General features: G+C 42.9%; 2 pseudogenes; one reads left to right on the top strand and one right to left on the bottom strand.

Moving 5' to 3' along the window:
- Nucleotides 1-15410: 15410 nt before the first annotated feature.
- On the bottom strand, nucleotides 15411-15980 carry LOC127693026 (MICOS complex subunit Mic26-like; annotated as a pseudogene).
- A 4800-nt stretch (nucleotides 15981-20780) lies between these two features.
- LOC127693160 (uncharacterized) lies at nucleotides 20781-20937 on the top strand (annotated as a pseudogene).
- Nucleotides 20938-23819: the final 2882 nt, after the last annotated feature.

Here is a 23819-nt window from a genome sequence, read left to right as displayed (position 1 = left end):
CAGAAGATATACCTGGTGAGGAGACCCCAAATAGAAGTAACTAGAGAGTATGCTATAGGAAGCACTAAAATTGGAGTCAGTGATTTAGCTTCAAGGACTGTCTAAATCAGTGAACACCTATAATGCTTTGAGAATGTTCTGAATCTATACATTTTTTAATTGGATATTTTATTTATTTACATTTCAAATGTTATCTCCTTTCCCAGTTTCCCCTCTGCAAACACCCTATCCCATCCCCCCTTACCCTACTTCTATGAGGGTGCTCCCCCACCCACCCACCCACCCACCCACTCTCTCCTCACTGCTCTACCATTCCTCTACTCTGGGGCATCAAGCCTTTAGGGCCTCCCCTCCCATTGATGCCAGATAAAGCCCCTTCAGCTTCTCCAGTCCTTCCCCAAACTCCTCCATTGGGGATCTTGTGCTTGGTCCAATGGGTGGCTGCTAACATCCGCCTCTGTATTTATCAGGATCTAACAGAGCCTCTCAGGAAACAGTTATATCAGGATCCTGTCTGCAAGCACTTATTGGCATTCAAAATAGTGTCTGGGTTTGGTGTCTGCATGTGGGATGGATCTCCAGATGGGGCAGTCTCTGGATGGCCTTTCCTTCAGTCTGTTCTTCTCTTTGTCCCTCTATTTCCTTTAGACAGGAACAGTTCTGGGCTAAAAATTTGGAGGTGGGTGGGTGGCCCCATCTCTCAACAGGGGCACCATGCCTAAACTCTGGATAGGGTCTTGACAGGTTCTCCCTCCCCTTTGTGGGATATTTCCGCTAATGTCATCCCCATGAGGTTCTGGAAGGCTCTTGCTTTCCTGGCATCTGGGGTTTTCTGGTTACTACGCCCAGTTCCCCATCCCCCATTGCTACACACCTCTGTTCAATTTCCTGACCCTCTGTACATCTCCTCCATCTCCTCCCATACCTGATTCTGCCCCTCCTCTCTTCCTCCCACCTTATACTTCCCTTGATTATATTGTTCCCCCTTCTAAGTAGGACCGAAGCATCCACTGTCTGGCCGGCCTTCCTCTTGAACTTCATGTGGTCTGTGAGTTGTATCGTGGATAGTCCATGCTCTTGTGCTTTGAACTTTACTAACATTTATTTTTATGAATGTGGGTGCCCTTGCATTTGGAGCATAGAAGTTCAAAATTGAGAGTTCATCTTGGTAGATTTTTTTTCCATTGATGACTATGAAGTGTCCTTCTTTATCTTTTTTGATAATGTAAGGTTGAAAGTCGATTTTATTCGATATTAGAATGCCTACTCCAGTTTGTTTCTTGGGACCATTTGCTTGGAAATTTGTTTTTCAGCCTTTTACTCTGAGGTAGAGTCTGTCTTTGTCACTGTGGTGTGTTTCTTTTTTATAGCAAAATGCTGGGTCCTGTTTACATATCTAGTTTGTTATTCTATGTCTTTTTATTGGGGGAATTGAGTACACTGATGTTAAGAGATATTAAGGAATAGTGATCATTGCTTCCTTTTTGTTGTTGTTGTTAGAGGTGGAATTATGTTTGTGTGGCTATCTTTTTTTGGGTTTGTGTACAGAGCCATATTGGAGGTCGGAGTTTAACATTGGTCAAGGACAATCCCTGGCTTCAGGCAGGAATCTGCCTTTAAGACATAATAGGGAAGTAGGTTAAAACAGGAATTTTTATCCTTGGGCTGAGTGCTAAGAGTGTACTTGACTATGGTCCAGGTTAACTTCTCCCTGATAGCCAGGATCCAGCTCCACCTAGGATGGAGTGCTCGAAGTAAAGGTTAAGTTCATTGTTCCTCCAGGTCTAGGAATTCCTGAATTAAGCAGATGATCCACCCAGCTGCCGGAGCAGTCAAGACGAGGACCTCCAAGAGAAGCTAGACAACTTCCACCGGAACTCAGCCCGGAGTCTGGGGGGAAGGGTTTGCCCAAACTGTTAAAAGGTCTGGCGCCATTAAAGTTTCCAGCTTTGATCAGTGAATATTGTCTTGGCCCTTCTTCTTTTTGCCCCTTCCCTATCCATCCCTCAGCTTCTGTTCCAGCAACCCAGTTCGTAATAGCTGCAGGCAGCTAAGGAATACAACGGGTTTGTTGAAAAATTACTTTCTTGCTTTTTCTAGGCTGTAGTTTCCCTCCTTGTGTTGGAGTTTAGCATCTATTATCCTTTGTGGGGCTGGGTTTGTTGAGAGATATTGTGTAAGTTTGGTTTTGTCATGGAATACCTTGGCTTCTTCATCTACGGAAATTGAGAGTTTTGCTGGGTATAGTAGCCTGGGTTGGCATTTGCTGGGTATAGTAGATGTATGACATCTGCCAAAGATCTTCTAGTTTTTATAGTCTCTGGGGAGAAGTCTGGTATAATTCTGATAGGTCTGCCTTTATATGTTACTTGACCTTTTAACCTTACTAATTTTAATATTCTTTCTTTGTTTTGTGCATTTGGTGTTTTGGTTATTATGTGACAGGTGGAAGTTCTTTTCTGGTCTATTTGGAGTTCTGTAGGCCTCTTGTATGTTTATGGGCATCTCTTTCTTCAGGTTAGGGAAGTTTTCTTCTATAATTTTGTTGAATATATTTACTAGCCCTTTAGGTTGGGAATCTTCACTCTCTTCTATATCTATTATCCTTAGGTTTGGTCTTCTCATTGTGTCCTGGATTTCCTGGATGTTTTGGGATAGGAGTTTTTTGCATTTTGCATTTTCTTTGACTGTTATGTCAATATTTTCTATGGTATCTTCTGCACTTGAGATTCTTTCTTCTATCTCTTGTATTCTTTTGGTGATGCCTGTGTTTATGACTCCTGATCTCTTTCCTATGTCTTCTATCTCCAAGGTTGTCTCCCTTTGTGATTTCTTTATTGTTCCTATTTCCATTTTTACATCTTGGATGGTTTTGGTCAATTCCTTCACCTCTTTGGTTGTGTTTTCCTGTAATACTTTAAGGGACTTTTATGTTTCCTTTTTAAGGGCTTCTAACTGTTTACCTGTGTTCTCTTGTATTTCTTTAAGGGAGTTATTTATGTCCTTCTTAAAGTCCTCTATCATTTATCATGAAATGTGATTTTTTAAATCAGAATCTTGCTTTTTAGGTGAGTTGAGGTATCCAGGGCTTGCTGTGGTGGGAGAATTGGGTTCTGATGATGCCAAGTAGCCTTGGTTTCTTTTGCTTATATTCTTGTAGTTGCCTCTAGTCATCTGGTTATCTGTAGTGTTAGCTGGTCTTACTCTCTCTGGCTGTGGCTTGTCCCTTCTGCAAGCCTGTGTGTCAGCACTCCTGGAAGATTAGCTCTCTCCGGGTAGAATTTGGGTATGGAGAGCTGTGGCACATAGTCAGCTCTGGGTGCAAATCCAATTCGGAAGAATTCTGTCCCAGGCTGCTCTTCAGTTCCTGTGTCCTGAGGGCTTTGGGTGGGTCCCTCTTGGCCCAATTATTTGAGCAGAAGTGGTGGTCATGCCTGTGCTGTCAGGTGTGTCAGCACTCCTGGGAGACCAGCTCTCTCCCAGTGTGATTTGGGTACAGAGAGCTTGGCACAGGGTCAGCTCTGGGCACAGATGGAAACAGGAAGGGAACCTATATATATGTTTGTGTATCTGCCTATCTATCTATCTATCTATCTATCTATCTATCTATCTATCTATCCATTTATCCATTTATTTGAGGTTATTTGAAATGAGTGGGGGGGGGTGTCTCACTGTGGAGTCTAAGTATGCCTCCAACTTGCAGTGATTCTCCTGCCTGTACTTTCTGAGTGCTGGCATTTTAGGCATGTGCCACCACAGTAGGCTTGGATCTCCAAAATTTTGAGAGACCTCGAAGTAGTCTAGACTCAGACTGGGGCTGTAGATAAATAGTAGGGCTCTTGCCCAGTGTATACCAAGTCCCGGGTTCCATTATAGCTTTATTGAACAAACAAATAAACAAAAACAAAGGAAGTGTGGTAGTTTGAATGAGAATGTCCCCTATAGGCTCTGGCATTTGAAGTCATGTGTCCCAGTTGGTGCTCTTTGGGGTATGGCCTTGGGGCAAGGAGTACATCCGTAGGGGCAGGCACTGGGAGCTTCAAAGCTTTGAGCCATTTTCAGCTCATTTTATCTGCTTTATGAAGATGTGAGAGCTTAACTTGCTGCTCCAGTTATGATGTCTACCCATCGCCATGCTTTCCTGATGTGATGGTGCCGGTCTTCTGGAACCAGAAGCCCAAACAAATCTTGTCTTCCTTGGTCATGATGTTTTATCACAACAATGGAAAAGTAACTGATGTAATGATCAGGGTGTATCTGATGCCTTATTTTTTTTTTCTTTTTCAAAAAAGGCAGAAGTGAAACCAATGACAGATCCTAATCATAGAGATTTAAATGTCCCTCCTCATGACCTATAGAATGCTGTGTTACACAGCACACTGGTTATTTTGTTTGTTTTGTTTTGCCTTCCATCTGGAGGTGAAAATTTTCAACTTTCCAGGTGTAGGTGATGGAGAAAAGCCACTTATATGGGAAGCAGATGCTTGGTTGGGAGAACTGATGAATGGTGAGAAGGTATTTTAAGTCTAAAACATATTATGGCCCATGTTCTCCAAAACAAATGAAGAGAAATAGTTAATATTAATTTCTTAGTCATGGTGAGAAGTAATGCCTGTGGCATCAGTGACTACTATGGACCTCAACCTCAACCAGAGTTTCCTCCGGCTCACCATCTTTCAGGTCCTAAAGTCCTAATGCATATGCTGATGCAAAAAGGGACCCTTCCCCCCCAGCACAATCCAGCGCTTCCCGACCCCCCCCCCAACCCCTCTCCTGGCACCTACTCCCCCAACTCGCCCCCCTAGCACCCTCCTGGAGCTTTCTGCCACCTTCCCCTGGACGGACTATAAATGCCAAAGGGTTATTTCTATCCAAAATTGCCTAAGAGATAAGATACCCTCTGTGATTGTACTAGATACTCTTTTTACGGCTTCCTGTTCCTGTGTGGAGTCAACGATTAACCAGATTCCATTCTCCACACGAAAAAAAGCACTCCCCAATAAAACACATTAAACTCGGGGAAACTCCATACGGATCTGAAGGTTAATGGTTTATAGATGTTAGCTAATGGGTTTTTAGTCACAATTTGACTGATGTATCCTGTACCTCTAAAAAGTATAAAACTTGCTTCCAATGTAACTTTGAGGTCGCCTCTGCCTCACTTGCAGGGTGGTCACAATGCACTGGAACAATAAACCTCATGTTGGTTGGAGCCATCTCGGTCTGTCTGTCTTTGTGAGAAAGGACGCCCGCCTGGACACTAGACCCTTTCAAGTCCAGACACTAGCCTCTTTCAGGTCCAACAATGGTTCTACTGTTATGAAGAGACACCATGACCAAGGCAACTCTTACAAGAGAGAGCATTAAACTGGGGGTTTGCTTACAGTTTTGGAGCTTTCAGAGCATGATTCTCATGGCAGGGAGCATGGTGGCACACAAGCTCTGAAGCAGTAGCTAAGAGGTACTTCCTGATGTATAGGCAGAGAGAGGGTGATTGGCCTGTCACAGCTTTTGAAACCCCAGTAATAGACTTCCTCTATGAAGGCCACACCTCCTAATCCTTCTAAAGAGTTCCACTCCATAGAGGTGAGTAAGCATTTAATTACATGAGCCTTTGGAGCATTCTTATTCAAACCACCACAATATCTGCTAATACTAGCAGACATTTTGTAGATTATAGTCATTTTTAACATACAGTGGGTTAGATTTTTCTTTCATTTACCAGCAAGCGATATTAAGAAACTAAGCTAAGTTCTGGGACTATAAAGGAAGATATCAGTGCCTTTCCCACAGGAATGGCCACACTTTCATGATAGAAAGAGCCACTGAACAGATGACAACTGATACATGGAATTAGAAGATAGGCCCACAATAAATAATGACTTGTGAATTCTGTGTCTTAGAATTCACCATTCTAAATACACACTATTCTAAATATTCTATTCTATTCTACCTTATACGCAATTGAAGTAAAGTTAGAAATCAATTAGCATGTTGAAAACAAGAAGAGATTTGCTCCACAGTTTGGGGTATCTGTTTTGCAAGGTATGTGGTTTCAGTTTGCAGCACCCATTCTGTAGCCTAAAACTACCCTTAATTCCAATTCCAGGGGCTCCACTACCCTCTTCTGGATTCCTCTGGCACCAGGGATACACGTATGTACACACAAGCCAACATTCTTACATAAAATAAAATATTGATCTTTACCAAAAGAGAAACGAGAAACCAAGGCATGGAAGGTCATGTCTTGTAATCCCAGCATTCTGGAGGCTGAAGCGGGAGGATTGTGAGTTTGAGGTCAGCCTGGACTTCAGCCTAGACTATATAGCAAGTCTTTAACTCAAAAAACCAAATCAAGGCTAGACATAATGGTGTACATCTGTGACGTCAGCAAAGAGGAGACTGAAGCAGAAGGACCAGATCATCTATTGTTTAAGATTAATACATAATTCATCTTTATGTACATATATATGAGTATGTGTGTGTGTGTGTGAGAGAGAGAGGGGGGAGGGAGAGAGAGAGGGAGAGAGAGAGAGACTCAGAAATGCAGAGCAAATATCCCACTTAGAAAAATAGTAAAAATATAAAACAACCTCAACAACAACCCAGGCAGGAAATTAACAAAAGATACATAACACTTTGCTTAAAAAAAAAATTTAGAACACCAGTGAGCAACACGAAATTATTTGGGAAAAAATTAATTTGAACAATTTGAATGTCAAAGATATTCTTTGAGAGCACGATGACTCAGAATCAAATGAGCCTATGCCTTTAATTCAATCACTCCTTCCTAATATTGCTAAAAAACATTGAATCTAGAACTTATGCAGGAAACTAAATAATAATGACTCCAAAAAAATGTAAAGTAAACGACCAAGATCGAGCCACGGAATGTGTTAAAGCATGCTATAAGACTATGCAGCTGGAACACAGCTGGCAAACTGCTGGTTGAGCATGTGCGAAGTCCTGCATGTGTCTCAGAAACTGGCTGGCCATGGTGCAGTATGCCTGTAATTCAAGTCCTCAGGAGGTGGAGGCAGGAGGATGGAGTTCTATATTATCTGCACATGGTGAATTTAAGGCCATCATAAGATACTTGACATCCTGTCTCATACAAAAAAAGTATGCAGAAAACAAGATATTAGTATACCAGGGATGAAAAAATACCATCTCACTATGTAAAGAAAAATTAGGGGTTTTATCACATTTATCATCATCATCATCATCATTACTATTACTACTACTACTACTACTACTACCACTATTACTGCTATTATGTGGTACCGGTGATTGAAATCATGGCCTTACATATCATAAGCAAGAACTTTACCTCTGGCCATACTCACATCTCTATGGCTACAGTTTTTAGCACAATACTATATATTAATGGCAGGGTAATGAATAAATCATTAGATTGAGCATTCTAGGCTTGGACCCAAGAACATATAGATTTTTGCATATAATAAAAGTACCAGAGAGATGCAGGCCTCTAAATACAGTTTGGAGGGCAGTGGAAAGCTGCCCACATCCTATCCAAGGCAAAGGTTCTGACCACTCTGCTACAGCAGTGGTTTTGGTCACAAGCTCCTGACTTAGCCCCACCCAAAGACTGGCTGTCAGTCAAGTGGCATGAGCTGTCCAGTTATATCCATCAGGCAGCTCACATCCAGTGCCTAGCTGGTGCTATCATACACCTTTCTGCTCCCTCCCCCATTGCTGAACACAGTTCTAAGGAGCCAGCCACCTTCAGTCCAGAGTTCACAGACCTGGCCAAAGCTTTGTTGCCAGGCCGCTTCAGTCCACCTTCTTCACAGCCTTCCTGTGGTTACAGCTTAGATTCAGAACCCATCAGGGAACCTAACCTTAAGAATACCTTTCTTCTTTTGTTGGGCTTTCCATAGGATACTGGTATACATCAAAATTTGAAACCCATTCTTAAAAAAATGAACTTCATCAAACTCTACATCCACTAAGTTATAACTGCCCCCCCTTCGTGTCTGTCGACCATTATTCAGCTTTCTTCCTTTGGCTTTGATGCCCCTGGTGGCTCCTGAAGTAGCAACCAGAGAGTGCTTTGCCTTTTGTAGCAAGCAAAATTCAAATTTTGAAATTTTACTAGAGTGAACCGGAACTCCAAATATACACCCTTAAACATTAAAACTATGTCCATCAGAGAAACACTCCACTGCTGGTGGGATTGCAAGCTAGTACAACCACTCTGGAAACCAGTTTGGCAGTTCCTCAGAAAATTGGGCATAATACTACCTGAGAACCCAGATATACCACTCCTGGGCATATACCCAGAGGATTCTCCAACATGTAATAAGAACACATGCTCCACTATGTTCATAGCAGCCTTATTTATAATAGCCAGAAACTGAAAAGAACCCAGATGTCCCTCAACAGAGGAATGGATACAGAAAATGTGGTATATTTACACAATAGAATACTACTCAGCTATTAAAAACAATGAATTCATGAAATTCTTAGGCAAATAGGTGGAACTGGAAAATATCATCCTGATAACCCAATCACAAAAGAACACACATAGTATGCGCTCACTGCTAAGTGAATATTAGCCCAGAAGCTTGGAATACCCCAGACACAATTCACAGATCAAATGAAGCTCAAGAAGAAGGAAGAACAAAGTATGGATACTCTGGTCCTTCTTAGAAGGGGGAACAAAATACCCACAGAAGGAGATAGACAAGTGTGGAGCAGAGTCTAAGGGAAAGACCATCCAGAGACTGCCCCACCTAGGGATCCCTCCCATATACAGTTACAAAACCCTGACACTATTGTGGATGCCCACAAGTGCTTGCTGACTGGAGCCTGATATTGCTGTCACCTGGGAGGCTCTGCTAGTGCATGACAAATATAGAGGGGGAGACTCTCAGCCAGCCATAGAACTGAGCACAGGGTCTCCAATGGAGGAGCTAGAGAAAGGACCCAAGGAGTTGAAGGAGTTTGCAGCACCATAGGAGGAACACTAAGATGAGCCACCCTGTGCTCCCAGAGCTCCCAGGGGCTAAACCATCAACCAAAGAGTACACATGGGGGACCCATGGCTCCAGACATGTCAGCAGCAGAGGATGGTCTTATTGGACATCAAAGGGAGGAGAAGCCCTTGGTCCTGGAAAGGCTCGATGCTGCAGTATAGGGGAATACTAGGACAGGGAAGCAGGAGTGGGTTGATTGGGGAACAGGAGGAGGCAAGATGGGTTATGGAATTTTCATGGTGGGGGGAAACCAAGAAGGGGGACAACATTTGAAATGCAAATAAAGAATATATCTAATAAAAAACCTATGTCCATCTTTATTTACAATAAGAGAAATAAATATTCCAGTCATACAGAAATGATCATTTTCATGTATTGGCTTTGCAAAGTTTGTTTTTCAAAAACTTGTGAGGGTTTGAGAAAGTACCTGTGTATTTCTACCTCATAGAAAGAAAAAAAAAGATCTTATCTATCTAAAATTATAGAAAGTATGCCTTTGATCTTCAAAATTCTAATACCAGAAATTTTATTCAGTATATGCATTGCACTTTCAATACAGTTTAAGACTATTTATTAATAGTTCTTATAATAATGAAACAACCTCAAGGTCTTTCAACAGAGAAATCTTTTTGTTTGTTTGTTTGTTTTTGTTTTTGTTTTTTGCTTCTCTGTATAGCCCTGGCTATCCTGGAACTCACTCTGTAGACCAGGCTGGTCTTGAACTCAGAAATCTGCCTGCCTCTGCCTCCCAAGTGCTGGGATTAAAGGCGCACGCCACCACCGCCTGGCCAGAGAAATCTTTAAACCTTTTTAAAACGCAGAATTACTTTGCACTGAAGAAATGAATGTCTGAGCATTCATGGGGGGTGCGGGTCTACCTTCTCTGGGTGGTGCCTGCACCTCTCTAGAAGTTTCAGGTTGTGTTTGAGTAAACTGGTAAAGTTAGAGGTTTGCAAACTTGCTGGTGAAATGCCATAGCAGGTAAAAGGTGCTTGCCACCAAGCCTTAAGAACCGAGTTTGAATCCACACCGTGAAAGGAGAGAACTGACCTCCAGCCTGTGATGGTTTGTATATCCTCAACCTGAGGAGTGGCACTATTAGAAGGTGTGGCCCTGTTGGAATAGGTGAGTCACTGTGGGTGTGGGCTTTAAGACTCTCATCTTAGCTGCCTGGAACCCAGTATTCTGCTAGCAGCCTTCAGCTGAAGATATAGTACTCTCATCCTACCTGGATGCTGCCATGTTCCCATCTTGATGATAATGGACTAAACCTCTGAACCTAGAAGCCAGCCCCAATTAAATGTTGTCCTTAGAGGAGTTGCCTTGGTCATGGTGTCTGTTCACAGCAGTAAAACTCTAACTAAGACACTGCTCCTAATTAATTAACTAATTAATCAATTAATATCTTAAAAGGCATATAAATAGCCAAGAATATGAATGAATGTCTAACATCAGTAATCATCAACCAGTAAACTGCAAGTCAAAATGACATTGAGATACCAGTTGAAGATGAATCTTAAAACCTCTATGCTCAGGGGCAGACATCAGATCCATGACACCTCATGGTCTATGAGTCTCTTAACATGAATGCTTACCTGACCAAGTTACTAAGACAGCACCAAGTTAGTGCCCCCAGGGCTGAAGGGTGGGAAGAGATGGAGAGAACTGAGCATGCCCGTGAGAGCTTTAGCCTAAGAAATGTGAGTATCCAATCACAGAGCAACTTTCTGCTAATGGTTACACAATCTGATTAATTTACTACTAATCATTGAACTGAATATTATATGAAATGCTAAATGCCTCAAGAAACCTATCTTTTTTTTTTTAAGACAAGGTTTCTCTAGTTAGCCCTGGCTGTCCTGGAACTTAATCTATAAACTAGGCTGACCTCGAACTCAGAAATCTGCCTGCCTCTGCCTCCCGAGTTCTGCAACTAAAGTCGTGTCAACACCATCTGGCAAGAAACCTATCTTTAAGCAAGTGTGCTGACACATACTTAAAATCCCAGCACATAGGAGATATGGATAAGAGGATCAGAAGTTCAAGATTATCCTTGGCAGACAGTGAGTTCAAGGCCAGCCTTGGATTCATAGGACTCAAAATACGATGTAAACAGACAGGAGCATCATTTTATAAAAGTTAGAAAAAAGGTGGGAGATGATATTTACTCTTGTGGTTTAGAGCTCTGAAGTAAGTCTCAGTTGGTGGCCTTTCCTGTGTGTTCCTGCTTTATAGATCTGTTCTTGTCGGCTGGAATCAGTCGGAACAAAGACTGAAGATTCAAAGAAAGAACAGTTCTTCTTAGAACCTAGACTGACACAGACTCTACCACCCCAGAAAGAGTAAAAGAGGAAATGTCAAAGTTAACACAAGGTTATCACTGGGTGGCCTGAACCATCTACACAGTTGCCCCTAGCAGGTACCTAGGCTGGCACAATGTTAGCCCAGAGGGAGAAGTCTAAACCCAGGCTGAGGTCTAAGGGCACATCACAGAGCATCTTAGGTCAGATGGACAAGGAAGCAGGATCATGAATGTTTCTTGGACTTGATAAAATTTGCAATCTAGATTTGGTCTTCTTCCTAGTAGCCAGGAAGATAGGTGGGAGGTGAGGCTTGAGCCAGTCATGAGGTGGCAGATAATGCCACCCTAAATAGCACTCTATCAGATCTGTACGTCGAGGGCGGAGCAGGAGATAACACAGAGCCCTTTGAGATAATGCTTGGTTCAATAATTTCATCATTTTTTTGGCTGACTCTCAGCAATGAGTCATGCTCTTAGAGTCTGAGAATTTATTTGGCCTTGGAACTGACAAGGGTATGTGTGTCTGTGTGTGTGTGTGTGTGTGTGTGTGTGTGTGTGTGTATGTATGGCAAGGCTGGCAACTGGTGGCCTGAATAATCTGCATAGTTACAACTAGCAAGCACCTCGGTGTGCCCAATGTTAGTCCATTGGAATATATATTATTCTGGGATAAAACACCAGGACCAGAAAAGCAAAAGCGACTTAGAAAAGATGTATTTGGTTTATACATTCTGGAGGATACGTGTGTGTGTGTGTGTGTGTGTGTGTGTGTGTGTGTGTGTGTGAGAGAGAGAGAGAGAGAGAGAGAGAGAGAGATTAAAAGTTAAATTATTAAGGAAAACAGAAAGGCAGAGGACAAATTCAAGGTGACTTTGGCCTGCAATCCCAGGCTGCCTCATTGCATACACATGCTCCTCCTTGTAGAAGATATTCAGCCCTGCAGAGCTTCATTTTTCTCATAACTGAAATGAGTGAACAGGTTAGTTTTCTTTCCACTTCCTTCCTTCCTTCCTTCCTTCCTTCCTTCCTTCCTTCCTTCCTTCCTTCCTTCCTTCCTTCCTTCTTTCCTTCCTTCCTTCCTTCCTTCCCTCCTTCCCTCCTTCCTTCCTTCCTTTCTTCTTTCTCTCCTTCCTTCCCCCTTCTTCTCTTCCTCTTCTTCTCTTCTTCCTTCTCCTCTTATTCCTCCTCTTCCTCCTCCTCCTTCTTCTCAATGTGACACAAGCCAGGATCATCTAGGAAGAGGAAACCCCAGGCAAGTCTGTGGGGCCTGTTCTTGATTAGTGACTGCTGTGGGAGGATCCAGCCCACTGTGGGCGGCACCAATCCTAGGCCAGTGGCGTTGGCCTTACAAGGAATGTAGCTGAGTTAGCAGGGAAGCAGCGCTGCTCCGTGACCTGTGCTTTAGTTCCTGCTGCTACATTCCTATTTGAGTTCTTTCCCTGACTTCCTGTCAGGGTGGACTGTGATCAGAATGTGTAAGCCAAATTCATCTCCCCCAAGTTCCTTTTTTTGGTCATGGTGTTTTATCACATCAATAGAAAACAGACTAGGAGAGAGAGAAAGTGTGTTTCCACAATTCAGGTGGAGTTGTTGTGCCCCCATATGCTCAGAATTCTTGTGCAGACAGAAGACTAGAAAGCATCTAAGTGGTTACAGTTTCCTGGCACCTACGCTTGCTCAAATGCTAATGTTAGACATCTTAGGGTTACCATTGTCTCATGTTACATTAAAAGTGGTGCAGTTAGACAATGAGGAAGCATTCCTAGGGAGTTTCCTCACTCTGTCAGGCCACACTTCCAGGTGATGTCAACATTTCTCACCAATGTTCTGATAAACTGGTCCCAAAGGGCATGATTTTAACTGAGAAGCATTTAAAATGATAGGGGACAGGGAGGAAGAATGGGGCCCTTTTAAATACTCTATACTGTAATGACACATGTGTACTCCATGTTGAAGAAAGCCCTGTGCAAGCACATGCTCTGGTAGTTTAGTGTGGACAAACTGTTAGTGATTTGACTTGCTGAACTCAGGTTCTCTCCTACAGCACAGATGAATAGAGGCTGATAACAGACACTAATTAGTTTTACTTTTAAAATGTGCTTGAGGGGCTGAAGAGACAGCTGAATGGTCAAGGGCGCTCACTGCTCTTTCGGAGAACTCTGGAACTCCGATTTGGTTTCCGACACTCACCTGGTGACTCACAGCTGTTTTAACTCCACTTCAGGAGTTACCCTTGTCTGGCCTCTGCCAGTGCCCACACACACAGGAAGTATACATGCAGGCAAACACTCATACACACAAAACAAAAAATTTTAAACAGTTTAAATTTAAAAAAAAAAAATCTAGAGATCTACAGAAGGTAAGAAGAGTATAAAGAAAGGCACACGAAATAGAGTCCACAAGTCACAGAATGTGGCTGACGATCCGGCCAAAGAAGAGGGGTGACTGACCACTTTTAACTCCCCCATCCATCCCTATAAAGCGTGCTGGCTTGAGATGAGATACCAGGCAGCTCTTTCAAAACCTGTTGGTCTACTTTCTCAGCCCTCCGTAGAGCACTACTTAGGGACTCAGTTATTTCTCTGCCCTTGGCCTGTGGGTTGAAAGCCCATAGAGTCCACCTGCACAAAGACTCTGTCTTTCCCAGCCTGCCTCTCACACTCTGATGCCAGGCAGAGCGAAAGCATCCTGATGCCCGCAACTGTCATCTGCAGAAGGGACAGAGGTGGTTTCTACTCTGCTGAAGGATGAATGAACACACCTCTCTGTGCTGCAAAGTTCTCGCCAGGACTGGTGCCTAGCCTTTGTGCCTTCAGCGCTGCTGCCAGTAACCCATTTTAATCCCTTTAGAATTCTTCAGAGCAGCTTCAGTGACCTGTGATTCGGGTGGGGGAGGTCAACTCTTTGAACCTTGGATATGCACAAATAAACTAGGTGCTTGTGTATCACTGAGAGTGTTAACTTGTGTTTGTTATGCAAGATCTAATATATATATATATATATATATATATATATATATATATATGCATTGTTTAATATGTCCTGTGGTTTCAACTTTGTTAAGATTTATGAGATGGGAGACGTGTTTGTACTTGAATTACCATGTGAAAGATTGGTTTTGAATTAGGTTTGAAAGATCTATCATGTAAACTTTACCTAACCCTTTCAGCCACCATGGCCAAAATGTCCTGTTTTTACAGGCAACTGTGCTTTCTTTCTTAGGGGGGACACCAGGGGCACTAAACTGGCCCCTTGTAGGGGAAATTTTTGTTTCTCTAGGTAGTTCTACTTGTAAGGACAGAGCTTAAAATTCCTCAGAAATGTCAGCACTACAATATGGAAGCTAAGCCCAGTTCTCAGATTCTAGGAACTTAGATAAATGCTTTTGTGACTCAGTTAGTTGGCATCATTGTCTGGTGTTGGTGTTACAGAACTTGACTGATAAAACCTTTCACGTACCAGCTCTGTCTGTAAGATGTGGAAATGTTTGCTGTTTCTGTTCACCCCGAGTTGAGTATCAAAACATTACATAGGCAGTTAAATGCCTTTCCTGAGACGAATTACCACCAGTGTGATTTTACATTTAAACATAAAACTAGAATATTTGCTTTTTTTTTCCTTCATGGTTTTGCTTTATTTCAAAGAAAATTTCAGATATTGAAACAAAATGTAATTTCCTTGAGGCGATTGGAAGGTCCTTGGTCCCGTCTGTCTGTCTTGTCCGTCTATCTCTTGTCATGGATTAATCCAGGGCTGTTTATGTGCTAAGCAAGTACTCTACCACTGAGCTATGTGAACAATGTGTACGATGATTAGTTGTATTTATTTTTTTTGGAATCTTGACTTTAATTATGCACATAAATAGTGACATAAGAATGAGGAGTTCTGAGGCTTGTACATTATTTCCATGTGAAAGATTGCAGATTAGATGGCCTGCAAAATGGCATCACCCAAAACAGCAAAAAGGCTTAGTGTTGTTTTTCCTGAAGAAAGCCAGTTTACAATATCCAGTACTGATTTTCCCATTTGTCTGTAGAAATCCTGATTTACTGTCTGGACTTTCCAGTGTTTACCTATAACTGATTAAAATGGGCAGAGCATGGAGTTTTCTATTTATTTCCAAGTGAATTCTCCACATTGCCTGGCTTCTGAAAATTTTGCTTCCACCACTCTTCTAAAACTATGTTCCCTGGTAGTCCCCAGTCACATAACTTCTCCCCAGTGATCTGGGCAATGGTGATAGCTTATTGTGGGTAATAGACAGAGGCACTAATCCCTTGAAAAAAAGGATACACCAGCTTCTTTGTTCATGAACCTCTAGCAAAAAGGAGTCCAAGAAAATCAGCAAAACCAATAACACCAAGTCTTGGAAAAAAAATACAGGAGGTGCATTTTGAAGATAGTTAGAGTTGTCTACTCCCCACTGGACAAAGTGTCCCACCTTGGGTTTAGTATGGGAGTCTATTTCCTGACATAAACTTGTATGCGGCTCACAGTGATGTCGGAGTTGTGAAATGTTTGCAAGTTGAATCCTTGGCTCCTCCTCGTATTTAGACTGAAAGCTCATCGGTCTTCATGTAACTTCTGTGAGGCGAGTCCTTTTTGGGTGTGCCATAGACTCTGAAGGTGAGCAGACTCGGGCTGGCTGACCCTACAGATATCTGAATTACCTCAAACATGTCTCTGGCAACCACAGCTTGGGCAGGGTCACAATGATTAGTTTTAAAGGCAAATCTATTATAGTACCATAAACAAAATGGATATTGGACTCTTGCTTCCTAGTTTTGTTTTGTTTTTTTTCTGAAAACATACCAGGTCTTGACCTTCTAGGAAGGAAGAGGATTTTTTTTTTTAAGATTTATTTAATTCATGTATGTGAGTACAGTGTTGCTGTCTTCAGACACAACAGAAGAGGGCATCGGATCCCATTACAGATGGTTGTGAGCCACTATATGGTTGCTGGGAATTGAACTCAGGAACTCTGGAAGAGCAGTCAGTGCTCTTAACCACTGAGCTATTTCTCCAGCACCAAAATTATTATTATTATTATTATTATTATTATTATTTTAAAGGTTTATTTATTTTATGTATGTGAGTATACCATTGCTCTCTTCAGACACACCAGAAGAGGGCAACAGATCCCGTTACAGATAGTTGTGAGCCACCATGTGGTTGCTGGGAATTGAACTCAGGACCTCTGGAAGAGCAGTTTGTACTCTTAATCACTGAGGCATGTCTCCAGCCTTTTGTTTTGTTTTGTTTTATTTTATTTTGTTTTGTTTTATTTTTGTTTTTTGAAGAGAATTTAAAATATAAGAAATTAGTGTCATCGTTGTTGTAGACTTTGACTTGTGTCCATATCTAGCTGCACAAGGTAGCAGGAAAGGTGATCTATTCCCTACCCCTGCTCAATGGCCAGTCAAAAAGATGTTTCTCCATCCCTGATATTCTTAACCTGGCTAAGGAAACTTAAGTCACCTTCTGCTCTGCCCCATTTTTCTCCATAGTTACCCCAGCCTGTGAGCCAGGGGGTCTCAACCTTCTTAATGCTCTGACTCTTCAGTGCACTCCTCATGTTGTGGTCACCCTATCCATACAATTATTCTTGTTTCATTTGACGGTGGTGGCACATGCCTTTAGTCCCAGTGCTCAGGACGCCGAGGCAGGCAGAGCTCTGAGTTAGAAGCCAGGCTGGGCTACAGAGGTTGTTCAGAGGCAGCCAGGGCTACACCGAGGAAGCCTGTCTCAGAAAAAAAAAATGAAAAATTGTTGTTGTTTTTTTCATAACTGTAATTTTGCTACTGTTATGAGGTGTATCTGATGTGCAGGCTATAGGATATGGGACTCCTGGGAAAAGGTCATTCAACCACCCAAGGGGTCGCGACCCACAGCTTGAGAACTGCCACTGTAATCAGCTAGCTAGCTCTGGGTTTTTTTAGGACTAAAGATCTACCCTTTTCAGGGTTTGCTCCCCAATTAACCCCTGTGTTATGTAGAGTCACTCTCTTGTGCTTTTTTAAACTCAATCTTATATTGTTTTATGAGTTAAGTGGAAAGTAGTCATAGAGTTTGCTCTCACAAGTGGGTTTTTTTTTTTTTTTGTATAACAAAATATGAGCAATATTCTTTTGGGGGAGCAGGTGGGAGCTGTTTTTCAAGACAGGGTTTCTCTGTGTAGCCTTGATGTCCTGGAACTAGCTAGGTAGATCTGGCAGGCCTTAAACTCACAGACATCCTACTGCCTCTGCCTCTGGAGTACTGTGATTCAAGTCAAACACCACAACCACCCTATTGCAGGATATTTGATCACACTATGAACCCCCAAGATTGCATTATTTACTGAAAAAAAAAAAACCCACCAAAAAAAAAAAAAAAAACCCAAAAACAAAAAACGGCTGCTAGTTGTAGTGTGGTCTAGACCTTAGAAGATACCTTTAATCCCTCTGGCTTGAATACAGACAAGCCCTTAGTACTCACCTTTAATCCCAAACAATTAAGGTAAAGTTAGTTTGTAGACGGAAGCAGACATGTTTGAAAGTGATGTCTAACTGAGTGGCAAAAAAAATGACGAATCAGAGATAGATTTGACAGAAGAGGACAAGCCCAACTCTCGCAAGAAGGGAGAGGAAAAGAAAGTTACTTAAGAGAGCACAGAGAGAGAAAGAAGGCAGTTTCAGAGGCAGGTTTCAGAGAGAGAGGGGAAGGGAGAGGGAGGGAGGGAGGGAGGGAGAGAGAGAGAGAGAGAGAGAGAGAGAGAGAGAGAGAGAGAGAGAGAGAGAGAGAACAAGCTAGACACAGGTGAAAACAGAACGAGCCAGAGAATGAGAAGGAGCACAAAAGATTCTAACAGATTGACAGAAATAGTTTGAGGCCAATCAGAGCAATCCAGGAGAAGCCCAGAGAAGCCAGATTGAATCTGTTATTCTGTTATCCTGGAGAGGAGTTTGAGTCAGAACAGCTGAGTTGAACCAGCCGGCAAGAGATCAGAAAGAACTAGGAAAGGGTGAGCTTATTCAGCAGCAAGTTTCAGAGGCTGAAAACATCCTAGGCCTAGATTAGACTGTATGGACGCTAGAAGTTTCCAGGCCTAGGCCTAGGCCTAGGCCTAGGTTAGTAAGCCTTAGGGATATCAATTACCTCAGGAGACTAAAAGTTACTATTACACCATCCAGCCAATATCACCGTTCTTAAATGTATAACATTTGTACTTTATATTCCTCTTTAATTGAAGGCCACTTTTTTTTATCTAAATTAAACTTTAATTATTTATGGAGGTGTGGCAGATGGCTAATGTTGAATAGTGTGGGAATCTGGTTCTCTTCTTCCACCAATGGGTTTAGGGGATTGAACCTAGGCTTGGTGGCAGGGAACTTTATCCAACTGGCCACCTCATCCATTGAATCTACTTAATTTTATTAGATAAGTGGTCGTGTTCTGAGACAGTCTTTTGTTATCTCAGGCTGGCCGTGAGCTCCTGAGCTCACTAGGTATCCCTAATAGATGACCTAGACTCCTGATCTTCCTGGCTGCACCTCCTGAGAGCTGAGCTTACAGGCTCTTGTCACCGTGCCCGTTTTCTTGTTGTGGGGTTGAATCCAGGGGCACCTGCACACTGAGCTACCACACTGGGCTAGATTCCTGACCCTCTGGGATATTTTAGTACCGGTTTTGTAGCTCGTACAAAGTGAGTGCTTTTTTCACACTATTCAGATCTCTCTTTCAAAGGGGAACTTGTGAGAAACCAAAGGAGAGGAGGAGATGCTCCAAGATGAAACCAACAGGAGAGAGACACTCCCGGATCATATTTAGGGGTGGGACCCCTGAGGGCAAACAAATCTAATTTTTGTCCATGGCCTGAAGCAGGAAAAACCCTGGCTCTGTCCTGGCCAGAGGCCAGGAATGCTATAGGGAACTCTTGTTTCTTCTTTGTGTCTGTCCTAAATAAAGTACTTTGTCTGGAGGCCATATGAGAGGGTGTGACTGGAATTCTAGTCCAGATATTAACCCTTTCTGGTGAACAGCTCTGGAACCCAGGTTCTGCATTTTGATGCTAGAAATGGGTTACATCCATTTCCAGTTTCAGTCCACCTCCTAAATTATTTTACATCCTCCATTTTTTTTTTTTGAGAAGGGCATGTTTCAGGAGTATAGGGATCCATTGAAGATGGATATTAAGGCTCTATTGAGGGCCACTTAGAAAAGGAGGCTATTTTCTCCAGCTCAAAAGAATGACTCTTCGCCTTGCCCAGGGAGGAAGGAGACAGGACAATCTGATCTGCTTCAGACATGAGCATCACAAACTACTGTTTGTTCCTTTAGGGGTTAGTCTGTTTGGGCCTGCTAAGAAGAGGAATAATAATTCTTTTATTGAAACAGTGTCCTTTTCCTTCCCTGAAATCCTGCTCCCGTGTGACACTTAAAGAGCTTCTATCAGGCAACACCAAGGTTGCTACAGCTCGCCTACTTTCCTAAGAAAGGCGTGGCTTTTCCTTCTTTTCTCTCTTTTTCAGATACTGGCCCAACCAGCATGCTCTCCCAGAGGCTTTGAGATGTTTCCAATGTTCTCTGAGTCCTTCCATTCCTTCCACCATGGGGATGCTTGCCAAACTCCACTCCTGAACTTTCCTTTCTTTTTGGACCCTAACTCAAAAAACACCATTGCTTTCTCCATCTCATCTCCATCTCCTTATTCCAGGAAGCTGCTAGGAAGTGGTTCTCTACCTTCCTAATGCTATGACGCTTTAATATACTTCCCCATGTTGTGGCGACCCCCAACCATAAAATTATTCTTGTTGCTACTTTGTAACTATAATTTTGCTACTCTGATGAATCATAATGTAACCAATATGCACGATATCTGTGGCCCCTATGAAAGGGTTGTTTAACCCCAAAAGGGTCAAGACCCACAGGCTGAAAACTACTGGGCTAGCATTTATTAAACCCTTTTATCGATGAGACTAAAAATTGGAAAGAACTTCAGTTTCCCAAGTAATGTGTGGTGCTCAATGTCTAGCATGCCAAAGTGTCCTGTAAGAGAGTCACCTGGCTGCAGGGACAGCGGTGAACCATGTGGCTACAAAGCCTTCCATAATCAAAGCTTAGCAGATAGACGAGGCTGTACCAGGCAGCACGTGGGAAATGCCAAAGCTAGAGCAAGCATAACTCTATATTGACTTACTCCCAAGGGCCTGTGTTCTATTTAAGCAACAGAGTTTAAATAGCCATCTTACTAATAAGAAAACTATGAGCTAGTGTTTTATTTACCTCGAATATGTGATTATAAAACAAAATAAGTTCATGGTTCAAATTGTTCCAAAGGAAATTTAAAGCTGGCAATGGAATGGGCCTGACAAACTGACTTTGGTCTCTACCACACTTGGTAGGGCAATGGGTCCTGCAAGTTGACCTCTGACCTCCAAGTGTGTATACATTCATATACAGTGAGAATGAGTGAATGAAATGTAACAATAAAGAGGAGTCCTGCCTGGAGAGGCATTGCAGGTTTAGCTGCTGTGTGAGACATATGTCAGTAGGTGGCAGAGAGGAGAGCACCTATGCCCTTGCTCGGTGATGGCCTCAAGGTGCTACTAGTTGGTCCTCCTGAACACTGTGTGTATTCTTTACCAGGTACACCATTTACCTGGTGTAGTTTGTCTCTTGCTGTCCACATGACTTCTGATTGCCTTTTGTGGTGGTTTCAATAGGAATCGCCCCCAGAGATTCATGTGTTTGAATGCTTGACTCACAGGGAGTGGCACTATTAGAAGGTGTGGCCTTGTTAAAGTAGGCATGGTCTTACTAGAGGAAGTGTCTCACTTTGGAGGCGGGCTTTCAGGTCCTATAACTCAAGCTATGCCCAGTGTGATAGACAGTCTCCTGTGGCCTGTGGATCAAGCCGTAGAAATCGCAGCTCCTTCTCCAGCGCCGTGTCTATTTGCACACTGCCATGATGATAATGGACTAATCTGCTGAAACTGTAAGCCAGCCCCAATTAAATCTTTTCCTTTATAAGAGTTAAAATGGTCATGGTATCGCGTCACAGAAATGAAACCCAAGCTAAGACAGCTCTGAATATGAAATGCTCACCATAGGCTCAAGTGTTTGAAAATTTGGTTCATAGAGAGTGCTTGTGCTAGTTAACTTTAATTATCACCTTGATACAGACAACACTCACCTGAGCAGAAAGCCTTGACTGAGGCAGATTGACTGTGGACTTGACTAGAAGGCTACTTTCTTGATTTCCCATTGATATAGAAGGGCCCAGCCCACTATGGGCAGTACCATCCCTAGGCAGGTGGTCCTGGGCTATAGAAGAAAGCTAGTTGAGTGTGAGCCTGAGAGTGGGCGAAACAGACAAAAAGGAAGAAGGTAGTATTCTTCCGTGGCCCTGACTCCCGGTTCCTGCCTTGAGTTCCTGGGGATTGAACTCAGGTCCTCACGCTTGCATGGTCAGCAATTCACCAACTGAACTATCTCCCTAGCCCCTGGAGTTTGATTAGGCATTGTACTGGCTGGTTTTGAGTGTCAACTTGATACAGGCTGGAGTTATCAGAGAGAAAGGAGTTTCAGTTGGGGAAGTGCCTCCATGAGATCCAACTGTGAGGCATTTTCTCAATTAGTGATCAGCGGGGAGGACCCCTTGTGGGTGGTTCCACCTTTGGGCTGGTAGTCTTGGGTTCTATAAGAGAGCAGGCTGAGCAAGCCAGGGGAAGCAAGCTAGTAAGAAACATCCCTCCATGGCCTCTGCATCAGCTCCTGCTTCCTGACCTGCTTGAGTTCCAGGCCTGACTTCCTTTAGTGATGAACTGCAACATGGAAGTGTAAGACAATAAACCCTTTTCTCCCCAACTTGCTTCTTGGTCATGATGTTTGTGCAGGAATAGAAACCCTGACTAAGACAGGCATGTAAGAGGAATTATAAATTCTTGCTAGCCCATAGTAAAGACACATGACCCAGGTATTTTATTTATAAGCCATAAGCCTAGACTGGGTAGGTCTGGAGGGATTCTAATTTAATTCCCAGATGTAGCGTCTCTTGCTACTTGTTGGCCACGTGCTCGTGGTCCGTCTCCTCTCCTGCCATCTTCATCCTCCCTTGATCTCCTCTCTTCCTCTCTTTTCATCTTTCGTGACACCCTCAGTCAATCCTCAAGTCCCACCTTTCTCCCTTCAAGGCTTACAGTATCTGCTCATCAGGGACAACCAGATCTTGGGAGCCAGTATTTAGCATTTAAATACAAGCAGCACTAGACCAACCACCTATATAGCAAATTAATTTCCCATTCAAATTTTCCAGTTCTCAAACATTTGCAGAGTCTCTAGAAATAACTGAAGGTCCTGAATACTTTGCCCTAATAGACAGGAGGTCCTGAAGTCTGAAGCCCAGTTGAGAGAATAATAACTGTTAGAGGTATTCAGGGAAAGATTTCTCTGCGGGAGCAAGAATCCCCATATGCTGTGCCTGAGAACCTGCCAATTTGTCTGCCCATCAGCTGCAGCTCCTAAGGCATCAAGAGGAAGATGCTGTGATTCTGAGCCTAATTTGGATGCAGGAAGCAGACATTGCTCACAGCAGAAACTACACCAGCCATTTGAAGTACTAAGAAGTTTTAAAGTATCCAACTCTTTTTTTTTTTGTCAAAGTTCAGAACGGGGAAGGATGAACAGGGTTCATATTTCATGAAGGTGAACATCAAATATTCCTCTGGGGGGACTTGGGGGGGGGGAAGCAGGTCTTTTTGGTCTCCAATGGATAAAAAGGGTCTGAGAGCAAACACAGGTGATAGTCTACACAGCGGGGAGGACAGAGAACAGAGAGCGGAGGGAAGCTGTGGATGGTGGTGCATGCCCGTAATACACAATTAAGCAGACGGGGAGCAGGAAGGTCAGGAATTCAAAGCTGTTCTGGAGGTGGTAGTGAGTTATGGGAGATCAGGTTGGAAGGAAAGACCACTAATTTGCTAAGATTTGAAAACTGCCACATTGGGACAAGGAGAATGCAGATACAAGCAAGGAATTTTGGTCTTTGCAGGCCACTGTGTAAGCTACCATGGACTGAATGGCTCAAATCATAGAACTGTATTCCTTACAGAGCTAAAAAATGGTAGTCCAAGACCAAGAAAATGGTGCGGTAAGTTTCATCTGACGCCTCTTCTTTTGAGTTGGTGGAGCTGTCTCACATGGTTATGTTGCCTCTTGCGCATGTGCTAGGATTTGAGGGAACCAGGCTTGCTATACAGACACAACCATATGAGGGACCAGAGCCCTCTAAACCTTAGTCCTAACTCTCAGTATGGTCAAAGATCTTGCCGGCAGTTATTATCACATTGGGGGGTATGCTAGATTTCAACACATGAATAATTATTGTAACTGTTAGCAAATAGCAAAATTACAGATCAACAAACTGGAGTTTGGTGAGTTGGGGTATCTCAGCCTGAGGTCACACCAGAGAATGGCAGAATTTGGGTTCATACCAGGACTTGGCTTGACCTCCAACTTGGCTTCCTCACCCCAACTTC

Source organism: Apodemus sylvaticus, chromosome 9 (assembly GCF_947179515.1).
Source record: "Apodemus sylvaticus chromosome 9, mApoSyl1.1, whole genome shotgun sequence".
Lineage (NCBI taxonomy): Eukaryota > Metazoa > Chordata > Mammalia > Rodentia > Muridae > Apodemus > Apodemus sylvaticus.
The sequence above is the reverse complement of the archived record's forward strand: the minus strand, read 5'-3'. Positions and strand labels throughout refer to the sequence as shown.